Genomic DNA, 13,831 nt, shown 5'->3' on the forward strand with positions numbered 1-13,831 from the left:
GCACTGTGCACATTCAGCCTCTGTCCGAATCTCGGAGCAGATGGGCTGAAGCGAATGGCCAAAAAGGGTGCGTTGAAGAAGGGGCGAAGCAGAGAAGAGAAGAAAAAAAGAGAGATCCCAAGAACGTGTCTTGCTCTTATATGGGAAAGTTTATTGCTTCCGCCATTACGGGATTGGGTGAACCAAGCTAGACGTCATGCGGGGTGGACGTCGCGGAATTGTCCTGTGGGAATGTGGAAGTTGTAGTTCCTACATACTATTAAACCACTTTCTGTATTAAGTGCTTACTAGGAGTCTTTCTCTGTCTCTCTCCCAGCAGACAGACAGCGTTTGACCTTAATTTGACCTGATTGATAAGTGAGAACATTTCTTTCCTACAATCAGTGAGGTTCATCTGATTCAGGAAAGCTATGTAGCCAGGTGCTAAACCATGGGCTAAAAAGGAAAGGTACTCATCAATAGATATGGGTTCCATATCTCAAGCAAAATAAAGCTAAAAGCTAAATCAGTAACTTAACAATTTGACAAGGGCCTTGAGCTCCTAACAGTTGGCAATTAATTGTTTCCCAATATCACAATCCAACATACAAGTTGTGATGAAGGATAAAGAATTTAAAACGCTCTTTGAATATTCTCTAACGATAGTACAAGGTAGCTATAGCATCACACAGGGACTCGCGTTACATTAGCGGTACTGCAATGCAACAACAGCAAAATGACCGAACATATGGCGGATATTCAGACCGTAAAATAGGAACTGTGATGCGCATCACATTAATCCTAAATACCAGAATGTGACAAATTGAAATTACAATTAAATTAGAATTTAAAAGTAACATTCAATTACTTATTAAAATTACTTTGATAGAGTAATTATAATTAATAAAGTACGGCCAATAATACTATTATTGATAATACGTATTATACCGGAAGGTAAATGCAAATCAGACTACCGTGTAAGATTACGAATGTAATGCCACAATGTTACACGAGGGGGCAGTGTATTGAGAAAGCAGAGCTCCAAATTAGGAAGGGGAATTCGTTATGAAGTCACCAGACATGAAATTTGAGCCAAAGCTAGTCTTCCTCACATGGGGCATCAAAATATGTAGGGGCTGTGCGTTGTGTAGAGCTGGGGTGTTCCCGTCTTAGCCGTGCATTGTTGTTTGATCCGCTCAGTTGCTGGAAGGGTGTTCGCTGGTCCTTTTCCGGTTGGAAAAATTTGTTGCTGTTTGTTGGCCAGCTTTGCAGGGGTAAACTGATGTAGCGCTCCGCGTACACCAGTTTCCACTCGCTATAGGCCACAAAGTTACCGCAAAGTAACTAGGTGTGTCCGTAGGCCTGGTAGTGCGCTGTGCACATTCAGCCTCTGTCCGAGTCTCGGAGCAGATGGGCTGAAGCGAATGGCCAAAAAGGGTGCGTTGAAGAAGGGGCGAAGCAGAGAAGAGAAGAAAAAAAGAGAGATCCCAAGAACGTGTCTTGCTCTTATATGGGAAAGTTTATTGCTTCCGCCATTACGGGATTGGGTGAACCAAGCTAGACGTCATGCGGGGTGGACGTCGCGGAATTGTCCTGTGGGAATGTGGAAGTTGTAGTTCCTACATACTATTAAACCACTTTCTGTATTAAGTGCTTACTAGGAGTCTTTCTCTGTCTCTCTCCCAGCAGACAGACAGCGTTTGACCTTAATGTCTCTGCTTCTTCTGGAAGGGGGTAGCTAGCACATTTCGGTCTTACAGCAAAGTCAACAAGGGGTATTCAGAAGACAAAATACTGATAAATCTTTGTGGCCAGCTTCTTATCTTTTTGTTTTGGTAAAGCCCCCCCCTTCTGGAAAAGTGTGTATCAGAGTCTTAATATGTCTGATTTAAATCGGGGCAACATGGCTCAGGCAGTAGTCGTCTGGCAGTCGGAGGGTTGCCGGTTCGATCCCCCGCACAGGCTGCTGTGTCGAAGTGTCTCTGAGCAAGACACCTAACCCCCAAATGCTCCTGATGAGCTGGCCTTGCATGGCAGCCAATCGCCGTTGGTGTGTGAGTGTGTGTATGAATGGGTGAATGAGAAGCATCAATTGTACAGCGCTTTGGATAAAGGCGCTATATAAATGCCAACCATTTACCATTTACCAAATCAGAAAGCCGGTAAGCTCTCACTTTCCGTTATTTCTTTGCAAAGTATAGCTATCGTTGTTTTTACTGGGATCTGTTTCATCAGATGCTCACCTGTGAAAGGGCATTTTTCCCTAACACAGTACATAACAGAACGCATGCAGGATGTCTTTAAAATCTGTGGTTTAACTCTGCAACCCAGAATTCAGGAACAGCACTTGCAAATCAAACCCAAACACATTCACGCCATACAATCTTCTGTACATTTATTCACCATGAATCATACATGATTTTCTCAGTTTTATGTTCAGTATTTCATGAAAGCTTGTCATTTGTTCCAGATCATTACACCAGCTCTTCCACAGTTAAATGTGATGGAGTATGTAGGTAATGAACAATCAGAAAGACTTTAAGTGGTGGAAAAAGCGAATGAAAGGTAGAAACACAGTAGCCAGGAGGAGCAGCTAGTGAAACCAACCAAAAATGCAGGAGGAGGGGGGAATTTAGACAGCGGGCTCCCTGATGCGATCTTGACCTGCCCTGAATGCAGCTTTTGTGCGTGCAGGCGTTTTGGCCGGAGGTTTCCCAGCAACGGTACGCGAAATTGTGGTGTAGGGTGTACACTCACCCACTATATTGTAGATGTACACGTGAGTCACTTTATCTTTTTAAACTCGACAATGGGCGTCACGGTTTCAGGACATGTTGGAACTTTTAAATGATGATGCCAAGATTATGCGCCGCATCTCTAAAACGGAATTTTCTTATGCCTATTATTTGCCTATTTTCTTAAATATATCGGTGATAAATATGATGTTACCTGCTCCTAAAGCATTACGCTAAAGCCACAGTGCCCTCTTCATTTAGGTCAATGTCCCTAATCCGCACAACTCACAAAAAATGACACGTCATATCAGTGGCATCGAGTCATGGGAAAACACAGACCCCCAAGTAAATAGACTATTGCCACAAAGGATAAGCCAATATATAACTTGCCTCTCCAAAACTCCTCTGAATAAATATAAATGCCGTATTAAAAAACATGATTGATTATATGCCAGTGAAAAACAAAGAGCATTACATTCGAGTAGGTGATTCCACTTTAAATAGTAGACAAGAAGCATATCCAAAAATCTAAACACTGTACAAAGTGTAGAGTAGTCAACGTTTGGCGGTATCGTTTCCTAAATTTGCAAATGCCCTGTAAACTCTCAAGCCCCTTTCGGTCGCATATTGTAGGCTACGTGTAATGAATTAGTCCATCGTTATGCGCGCGGCTAAGGTTTTGAAAACCAATATACGCCCACTGAAACAATTTTGCCCACCTAAAACAGCAGAATTACTACTGGAATAGAGCTCTCAGTCTGCGGGGAAACCTCACCCGGCTTCAGGTTGCTCTGGAGGAACACAATTAGGAGGAGGAAGAAGGATCCGATGCAGCTCGCCAGAACCACGCGACCCACTGTGGGGCTCCTCATCCTGGGGACTGAATCGCGATTCCACTCCAAGGCTACAAGTTTGGCGATGTCCGCAAGTGAATGCTACTCCAGAGCGTGTCTGGTAAAAAAGAAAATCACAGCTTGTACATGCCTAGATGTTACTTCTTGAATAAATTATCTCGCTCAAAATAACTGGTGGCCAACACATAACAAGTAAAAAGTTGACACCAAAGTTTAGTCATTGATGAACATCCATACACAGTCAACCTCGCTATTCGGTTGGTTTGTATGCATGCATGCAACCTGTCACAAAACGTTGAACATGGATGGCAGTGATTCGGAGTGGACTAAACATTCAGACTAATCAATGACGTCGGCAGCCTCTGCTGAACTACCTATCAGTCAGCCGGTCTACCACAACCTTCCAAGTCTGCATGTGAATGGCGATGCTCGCTGGTACTCAATCTACTCTAAAATACTTACGCGTAAAAGCGCAAAGCAGACAAGCATTCGCAAGCAAAATTCTTTTTTTCGGTCACAACTTATTCTCATATTTTGCAGCGGTATCTTCCAGTTTCTAAGATTAAAATGGAAGACACTGATTAGCTAAAATAACTAAACCTTATGTTATTAGATTACAATGTAGTTGGACTGAACCAGCAAATACAAGTAAAGCGTGATGTAATTGCATGTTTAGTCATTATAGCAATTGAACGAAATGTAATTTTGTAAATAATAATAATAATAAAAATTTAATCTAAGGTTTCGTTTTTTCGTGAGTAACTTGAAACTGTCCATTTCTTTTGAAGATGTATGTGCATCATAGTCATTTAATTAAAATAATGAATTTTAAGCCGATTGTCTAGTCTACAGCCCCCTCTAGCGGTTGTAATATATACCTTATATTCAGACAATGGTTTCAGGCTAATCTGTTTTCAGAACTTGGCCTATTTGTCGTGTATTTATATGGCACATTACTTTATTTCAGGACTTCGATGTCAAACGTGGGAAGCCTATCGCCTATCCCAAGTGACTAATGTGCTTCACTAAACTGCCAATGCAGATTCAACACTCCACTCAACACTCCTGGGTTCGAATCCCCGTCGGCCGGGGCCTCTCTGTGCGGAGTTTGCGTGTTCTCCCCGTGTCTGCGTGGGTTTCCTCCGAGTACTCCGGTTTCCTCCCACAGTCCAAAGACATGCAGGTTAGGCTGATTGGAGAGTCTAAATTGCCCATAGGTATGAGTGTGTGGGGGTGTATTCCTGACTTTCACCCAATGTATGCTGGGATAGGCTCCAGCCCCCCTGCGACCCTGTTCAGGATAAGCGGGTTAGGATAATGGATGGATGGAGGTACAAAGTGCCACAAATACTCTAGAAATGAGACAATGCAAAACTATCATTTTCTTAATCACAAATAAGTGTTTTCATAATTTGTGCCACTACTGCAAGCTACATGCATTAGTTATCTCATCCCAGGCTAATAAAACATAATCTGGTAGTGCTCAATATCAGAGAGACAACAAACAACAAGTCATGTTATTGTGTTGTCTGGAGGGTACATCCTTAGGTAGCCTAAAAATAAAGTGCAAATATGTGGGTCATGCTATAGGGAAAAATGGACCGCCCAACTCTGCACCTCCCACAAAATAATAACGTCTTGGGGGAGACCTCTAATTAGTATATCCTTAGGATAGGATCTTCCATGTCCTCCATGGCAGCCATAGACTATGGAAATTGGTACTATGTCCGGCGCAAAGCACACAGCTTTTAAAGGGAATGAAAAGAGGACATTTGATTGGCTGTGAGTCCAGCTGCAACACACCCACTGACTCAGCATAATCCAGCTCGTTTCCCAGCTGCTCCACAAGGTTTCAGCTGTCAGTCCTCACCTCTGGTAATGAATACACCAGAACTACATCACCACGCCCAGTGTGCCCCCGCCACACGCTATTGACTGCACCCATGCGACAGTGATTCTGGAAAATAGAGCCCTGTTTCCCTCTGCAATTGAATGAGGGGCTTCACCTCTTCAAACAAGCTCCCTATTGGATAGAAGAGAACAGTATAAGCTTTCTAACAGTGTATGGCATGTTTGATTTTAAGTCAGTTACATGCACACCAACCTTGCATAGACTTCAGTGTAACAGAGGGATTGTTTTCTTCAATGCAGATTTGCATACCCAGCCATGGGCTATGTAGTAATATACAATCACTTGTTGAGGTATAATTGTTGTTTTTGTATTTTGCAGAGTGGATGAATTTGGGGAGTGGGTGAGAAGAGCAACAAGAAGTATGAAGTCTAGCAAGGACACATAGGAACTGACACACAGAGACCATTTTACATGCTTACATACTTACACACACTTACAGACAGCCAGTTTTACATGCTTACATCCTAACACACAGCAACTGCTTTACATGCTTATATATTTACGCACAGCAACTGTTTTACATGCTTACATACTTACACACATACTTACACAGTGAGTTTTACATGCTTACATACTTACACACAGCAACTGTTTTACATGCTTACATACTTACACATATACTTACAGACAGCAACTGTTTAAATGCTTATATACTCATAGACAGCGACTGTTTTACATGCTTACATCCTTACACACAGTTAGTTTTACATGCTGTATTACTGTTCAAATTATTCTTGCTTTCGTGTCCCTTTTAATGTTCTTTGAGGGACATTGTTATGAATTGAAGGTTATTTCTATTGTGTTTAGAAGGTGTAAATACCTTCTTTTAAATCTATAAAATCTCTTTCTCTCTCAATCTCTCTCTGAAAAGCGGAAGTCATTTCTGCAGGGGTGTCACCTGCCGTTTGGCAGGAATAGATCAGCACTGTTTATGATCGGCCCAGTCAGTGTTTGTGTACAAGGAAGAATATTTAAAATAGAGAGATTTCAGATCACCTGCTGCCATTTGCAAGTTTAAAAACATTACATTACATGTCATTTGGCTGATGATTTTATTAAAAGTGACTTGCAGTTGATTGAGACTATGCTCCCCTGGGGCAATGCAGGGTTAAGGGCCTTGCTCAAGGGCCCAAGGGTTGTGTGGATCTTATTGTGGCTACACCGGGGGTTCAGACCACGCAGTCCTTCAGTAAATCTGCCCTTTGACCCTTAAGATTAAATAGTTCCTCATGAATCTGCTCAGCCTGGCCTCAGTCCAACACCACACCTCCTAGAGCTATTTGCACAAACAGGAAGTCTCTGAAACTCTGTCTGTTACGCAGTTTCAGAGAAACTAAACATTACTCAATCTCATTCACAAAAATGAAGCTTAGCACTGTGTCTGTCAGAAAGGCACAGAAAAAATCTGTCTCTGCCAGAGAAACAAAGCTTAACTTTGTCTGTCAGAGAAACATAGCTAAACTCTGTCAGTGTGCGCAGTGAAATGGCTGAGGCTAATATCTCGGTGGATCAGGAAAAGTTCAGCTGTTCAATCTGTCTGGATATACTGAAGGATCCGGTGACTATTCCCTGTGGACACAGTTACTGTATGGGCTGTATTAAGGACTGCTGGGATCAGAATGATCATATTGGTGTCTACAGCTGTCCCCAGTGCAGACAGATCATCACCCCAAGGCCTGTTCTGGGCAGAAACACCATGCTGGCTGAAGTGGTGGAGAAACTGAAGAAGACAGGACTCCAAGCTGCTCCTCCTGCTCACTGTTACGCTGGACCTGGAGACGTGGTGTGTAATTTCTGCACTGGGAGAAAGCACAAAGCCATCAAGTCCTGTCTGGTGTGTCTGGCATCTTACTGTGAAACTCACCTCCAGCCTCACTATGAATTTCCTGGCACAAACTGGTCAAAGCCACTGGAAACCTGCAGGAGAAGATCTGCTCTAATCATGACAAACTGTTGGAAGTTTACTGTCGGACTGATCAGCAGTGTATCTGTATGCTGTGTGTGATGGATGGACACAGACGCCATGATGCAGTCTCAGCTGCAGCAGAAAGGACAGAGAAACTGGTAAGAACTAAAACTCAAAATAATATTAATGCTTTTTTACAGTGATGATAGACATTTCATTTGCTCATCACTACAATATGTAGGCTTTTACCTGCATAGTTTGCAAAGATTAATACATTTTGAAAAGGTATGGAACAACACAGTGATTTCCAGGTCTGAAGTCCACAGTGATAAAGATCAGGAAGTGAGCCAAAGTCATCTCTCTGTGACGGCTCTGTTCACACCCCTCACCCCCCTATTCTCTCTGAATTGGAATCTACACGGCTAAAGAAGCTAGTTCACACATACACAGCTTTACCTATAAGACCAGTACACTTCTACACACTGATCTGCTGTATGCTATATATTTTGTCTTATTTTCCATCATGTGGAAGATTAAAATGTAGTTGATAACCACCTCCATAACCACAGCCTCATTGGAAGGGTTGCCAGAAGAAAGCTTTTTCTGACCACAAGACACAGAAGAACGCGCTTGGAGTTTGCCAAACGTCATTTACATTATGACTGGAACAAGGTTCTCTGGTCAGATGAGACCAAAATTGAACGTTTTGATCAGATACAGCTTCGGTATGTTTGGCATAGGAACAGAGATGCATACAAGGAGAAGCACCTCATACCCACAGTAAAATATGGTGGTGGGTCAGTCATGTTTTGGGGCTGCTTTAATTCCAGAGGTCCAGGGGCACTGGTTAGGATTGATGGCATAATGAATTCCAGCAAGTATCAGGCAATTTTGGCTGAAAATCTGGTTCCCTCTGCCAGAAGTCTGGGACTTGGTCGTAGGTGGACTTTCCAACAAGACAATGACCCAAAACACACCTCAAGATCCACACAGAAATGGTTCCGTGACAACAAAATCAACGTTCTGCAATGGCCATCTCAGTCACCAGACCTCAATCCAATCGAAAACCTGTGGGCTGAGTTGAAGAGGTCAGTTGATAAGCACAAACCCAAGAACGTGAAGGATCTTGAAAGGATATGCAAAGAGGAATGGTCCAAAATCCCTCCAAATGTGTTCCCTAATCTTGTCAAAAATTACAGGAAGAGACTCCATGCTGTTATCCTTGCCAGAGGTGGTTGCACTAAGTACTAGGTGAAGGGTGCCAATAATTCTGAAACCTTGATTTTGTTGAAATTTATTTTTTATTAAATGATTGTTATGATTTTGGTTGTTTCCATTGAAACATTAATAAAGTACAATATTTGGCACATGTTGGTGTATTACCTTTCTCTAATTATATTATTCTTTTTTAAGCCTTGTTTGTGCATTGCTGGTGAGGGGTGCCAATAATTCTTGAGCCCACTGTATGTATATATATATATATATATATATATATATATATATATATATATATATACACTCACCAATAATTTTATTAGGTATTTACAAGACATATTTTATAGACTTCTACTGTTGTAGCCTATCCACAAAGTTATGATGCGTTGTGTGTTCAGAGATGCCCTTCTGCATACCACTGTTGTAATGTGTGGTTACTTGCGTTACTGTCACCTTCCTATCAGCTTTGATTTTGGTTGTTTCCATTGGAACATTAATAAAGTACAATATTTGGCACATGTTGGTGTATTACCTTTCTCTAATTATATTATTCTTTTTTTTAAGCCTTGTTTGTGCATTGCTGGTGAGGGGTGCCAATAATTCTTGAGCCCACTGTATGTATATATATATATATATATATATATATATATATATATATATACACTCACCAATAATTTTATTAGGTATTTACAAGACATATTTTATAGACTTCTACTGTTGTAGCCTATCCACAAAGTTATGATGCGTTGTGTGTTCAGAGATGCCCTTCTGCATACCACTGTTGTAATGTGTGGTTACTTGCGTTACTGTCACCTTCCTATCAGCTTTGATTTTGGTTGTTTCCATTGGAACATTAATAAAGTACAATATTTGGCACATGTTGGTGTATTACCTTTCTCTAATTATATTATTCTTTTTTTTAAGCCTTGTTTGTGCATTGCTGGTGAGGGGTGCCAATAATTCTTGAGCCCACTGTATGTATATATATATATATATATACATATACACACACTCACCAATAACTTTATTAGGTATTTACAAGACATATTTTATAGACTTCTACTGTTGTAGCCTATCCACAAAGTTATGATGCGTTGTGTGTTCAGAGATGCTCTTCTGCATACTACTGTCGTAATGTGTGGTTACTTGCGTTACTGTGACCTTCCTATTAGCTTTGACCAGTCTGGCCATTCTCCTCTGACCTCTCTCATTAACAAGGCATTTATGTCTGCAGAAACTGCTGCTCACATTGTTCCTAATAAAGTGCTTGGTGAGTATATAATATATATATATATATATATATATATATATATATATATATATATATATATATATATATATATATATATATAGCTTATATTCTTTTCTCTTTTTTCATAAAAAATATTTTGAATATTCGAAATATCTAACATTGGCTTTTCCGTCCGCTAAGTCACCGATTTACCAGACATAAAATTGTGTACATGCACAAATCCATAATATATAATGTCCGTTTTCTTCCTTTTTTCTGTCATTTGTGTCAGTCTTTGTTGGACACACATCAGAAGCTAGTTAGGATGGGCCCTTCCTCTGACAAAAACTTCCGACCAAGACAAACGCGCACACACACGCACACATACACACAGCACCATTAGACAGATATTTTACAGACAATAGTTTAGATTTTATTTGGCTCATGAGTAACTTTGGTTATTGGGACAAAGGCCACATTGTTTGCGATACTTTAGAACATTTGTATTAATCAAGTCAGAAACATGGACCAACCTGGATGGTCATAGAATCAAATCAACAAGTCAATAAATCAACTATCGATAGTTGGGATGTTTACATAACTGAAGCTTAGGCCTGTGCTACTCGTGTGTCAGTATCAGAGGAAAAGCACAACTCAATATATTCACTGAATGTATTGTTCACTGTGTTCTTATGCGTAATTCACTGAAAGCATTTTTTACGATGAAATATGAATTAATGTATGAAAATCAGTAACTTTCTTAGCTTTTGTTTTATCTTTCATCAGTATATTTCTATTTATAGCAGGTACTTATTCTTATTATGGACGTAACTCCTCCTCCAGCTGATTAAACTATAAATGCCTGCCATTTAACAAAACGGACAGATTTGGTCGCTTTTGTTTTGCTCTTTTTGGGCATTTTCACACTAGGCAGCGAAATAGTGCTCAATATTTTACGCATTAGATTAGTCAATATCAACACATCACTTCACATTAGAAAACAGCAAACATATTTCCCAGCAACACTCTTGGCATATCAGGAAATAGCACCAACACCAAATGAATGAGCAAGCCACAAGTTATTTAATTGAATAGTTTTTACATTATAGCCTTTTTTCTGTAAAATAGACCTTATGAATTTGGTATGAATTTAGCATTATCACATATTGTACAAAGAAAGTGTAATAACCATGACCGAGGCATATTTTCCTTATTTAATTATATATGAACACACACCACTGTTAAAGTAAAAGCAGTTGTGCTATTTTCCGGTGAATGAATTAAAAAAGACCTGTAAAAAACGGTGTACTGATATAAGACACGTAGAGACATGCAGGGCTCTCAAGTTTCATGAAAAACTGTTTTTCTTGTGAAATTGTCTAGTAGACTAAACCCCTGTCAGTAAACATTTAAATTCTCTCTATCATTTTCGGGCATCTTTTCATTGGCTGCACAAGCAAAACATAAGGAATTGCATTTAAACTTTAATATTCGCACATATTTAAGCAATGTTCCCAAACATAGGCCACTAGCAGCTAGTAGCTAACATTAAGTTTGCATAAAATTCTTCGACATGGGAGGTTAAAGACACTACAATTCATAGAAAAAAATGACGTGACACATGAAATATGTCGAAGTTTTCAACTGAAACAATATTTTACTATTTAAAACGTACTAACTTACTGGAGCGTTGTTCACAATATACCTTCCCACCAGAGCACACCGCCTTTCTGAGCATGCAGGTGCATAGTGGGACAAACACGGCAGATCCTCACAGTAACCCCGCCTACCGGCCAGACGGGTAAAGATCACCAAAAAATGTCAAAAGATCCTCAAGTGTCCAAACGTGGCTCCAAATCCAACGAGACTGCTTTTAAAATCATGTTTATTTCCGTGTAGTGGGTTTTATCCCTTCTCGGCCGACTCACCGTGAGAAAAGAGAGGTGTGGCGTGTGAACTGGTTGAAATGCGTGTCTCACGGTCAATGGGTGAGACTTGAGAGGTTTGGAGACATGGGCCTTCCTAAACCAGGCGCCCCGGTGCCACTGCACCCGCTGCACCGCCTGTATCACCGCCACTGGTTCTAACGCTAGCAGTAGCCTGGAGCTGTTTGTCTCCATCACAGATGTAGCAAGTACAGTAAGTCATTTATTTATGTAATGTTTAAATATCTATTTAGTTTAGCCATTCCAAAACGGCTGGAATTTGCTTGTCTTCATTGTTAGCTTATAGAGCACTATGTTTGTAGCAACAGCAACTTAAGTGGCTAACTGGTTTATAAAAGCAAGATGGCGGCTACTGTGCGCTGCCAGTATTTAACCAGTTAACATAATTTAGCTAACGTATCCGTTCCCAAATTATAATTAGATTGCTAGATAGCTGTGTGAGCTATATGCATTGTGTTACTGAGGGATTTGTGAGGGGAAATGCGACATTGGATCAGGCGGTAAGAGCAGTCGGCTGGTAGTCGGAGGGTTGCCAGTTCAATCCCGCCCTAGATGTGTCGAAGTGCCCCTGAGCAAGACACCTAACCCCGAAATGCTCCTGACGAGCTGGTTGGTGCCTTGCATGGCAGCCAATCAATCAATGCAAACCATTAACCATTTACCAGATGCTGCTGCAGGGGGGCTGTTATGTGGGTAGGTCATTTTGTGTATGGAGAGGTTGCAGGGGGGAAGTTTTAGGGGCTACTTCAGGGGCCGGGTTGTAAACATAAGCTCGTGGGCTAAGAGCTAGTTTGGTGAGGCGATTTGGTGGCAGGGAATAAAAGCGGGCCAGTTGGCTAGCAAAGCAATCGCTTTGTTTTCAGTTCTTTAATTGGCCGTTAGCTGCTGCTGCTTGCCACAATGTCTTGTCTTGATAACTACCGCTTTAATAAAATCCATTTCAGCATACAGTGACATGGTGGTGGTGCTCACCTTTTAAAGTGCGGTGGGAAAGCTGTTGCTAATGGAGACTACGAACCGTGAAGTCTTATACGGCTCAGCTACACACATCACGCACACACATCGTTTTATATAGATGATATCAGGTTTTAAATCATGTGAAGATCAACCAAAAAGATTTCATATAGATTTCCCTGCATAACAGAGTGCAAAACTGTGCTTCAGGTGCTGTTCGTTTTTCTGTTCAGGTGCATCGCCTTCCGATCACAAGGAAGTTATATGTCGTAGTTATATATCGTCTTCTCTAAGGATATTGCTCCACTTCATGTGGTGTTTTAGTGTCGGAGATGCCCAGCATGCAACCATAATCATAATGCAACAATTATGCAAAGACAAGACATGAAACTGAGCTTTATTTGCAGGTGTAGACAATTAGATTGAGAGCAGCATGAGAATGGAAATCAGGTGTGGAGGATTGACAAGTTAACAAGGTAATTATTAATTGTTAGTAATAAACATATCCTGCCCTAGCGTTAGTAAATTAGTAAATGACATGCACAAGAAACTTAAGGTAACATGAACACATGGTTAGAATATTGGTATTACCCAATCCTGATCTAGCGTTATTAGATTAGTAAGTAGACAAGGGAAATTGAAACAATTAGGGTGTGAGTGACAGAAAGGGAGAGGGAGAAAGCAGGAATGCAAGGTTTGCAGAAAGACACGAAAAAGTGTATGCTAAACATAAATCGTGACATAACAAGTTAGCGAAATTATGACACAAAAACTACATGACATGGCAAGACAAACAATTAAATCGTAACAACAACTAACATGAAACATAACATGACATGAAAATGAAACGTAACAAGAAATAAAACAAAAAAACGTGGCGAGACTAGACGAACATAATACGTGACATGACAATAACATAACTAAGACAATGACTAAACATGAAAGTGTTTGTTAATGTCTTCGTTAATATTCGTTATGTAAAAAATTTTTTTTCATTTAGACAGTTTATTGTGTGTATTTGTACAGAACCCCGAGTGGATAGGTTAGCTTCCTCATTTGGCGAAATAGGTCTTGTTGCGTCTCGTCTTTTTGAGTACAA

The 13,831-nt window shown here is 40.6% G+C and overlaps 1 gene segment (V, D, J or C); it reads left to right on the forward strand.

Annotated features, from left to right (window-relative positions):
• Positions 1-13,831, forward strand: part of LOC133138129 (Ig kappa chain V-III region MOPC 63-like) — a 340,842-nt gene that overhangs the window by 285,545 nt on the left and 41,466 nt on the right.

This window comes from Conger conger, chromosome 10, assembly GCF_963514075.1.
Source record: "Conger conger chromosome 10, fConCon1.1, whole genome shotgun sequence".
NCBI classification, from domain to species: Eukaryota; Metazoa; Chordata; class Actinopteri; order Anguilliformes; family Congridae; genus Conger; species Conger conger.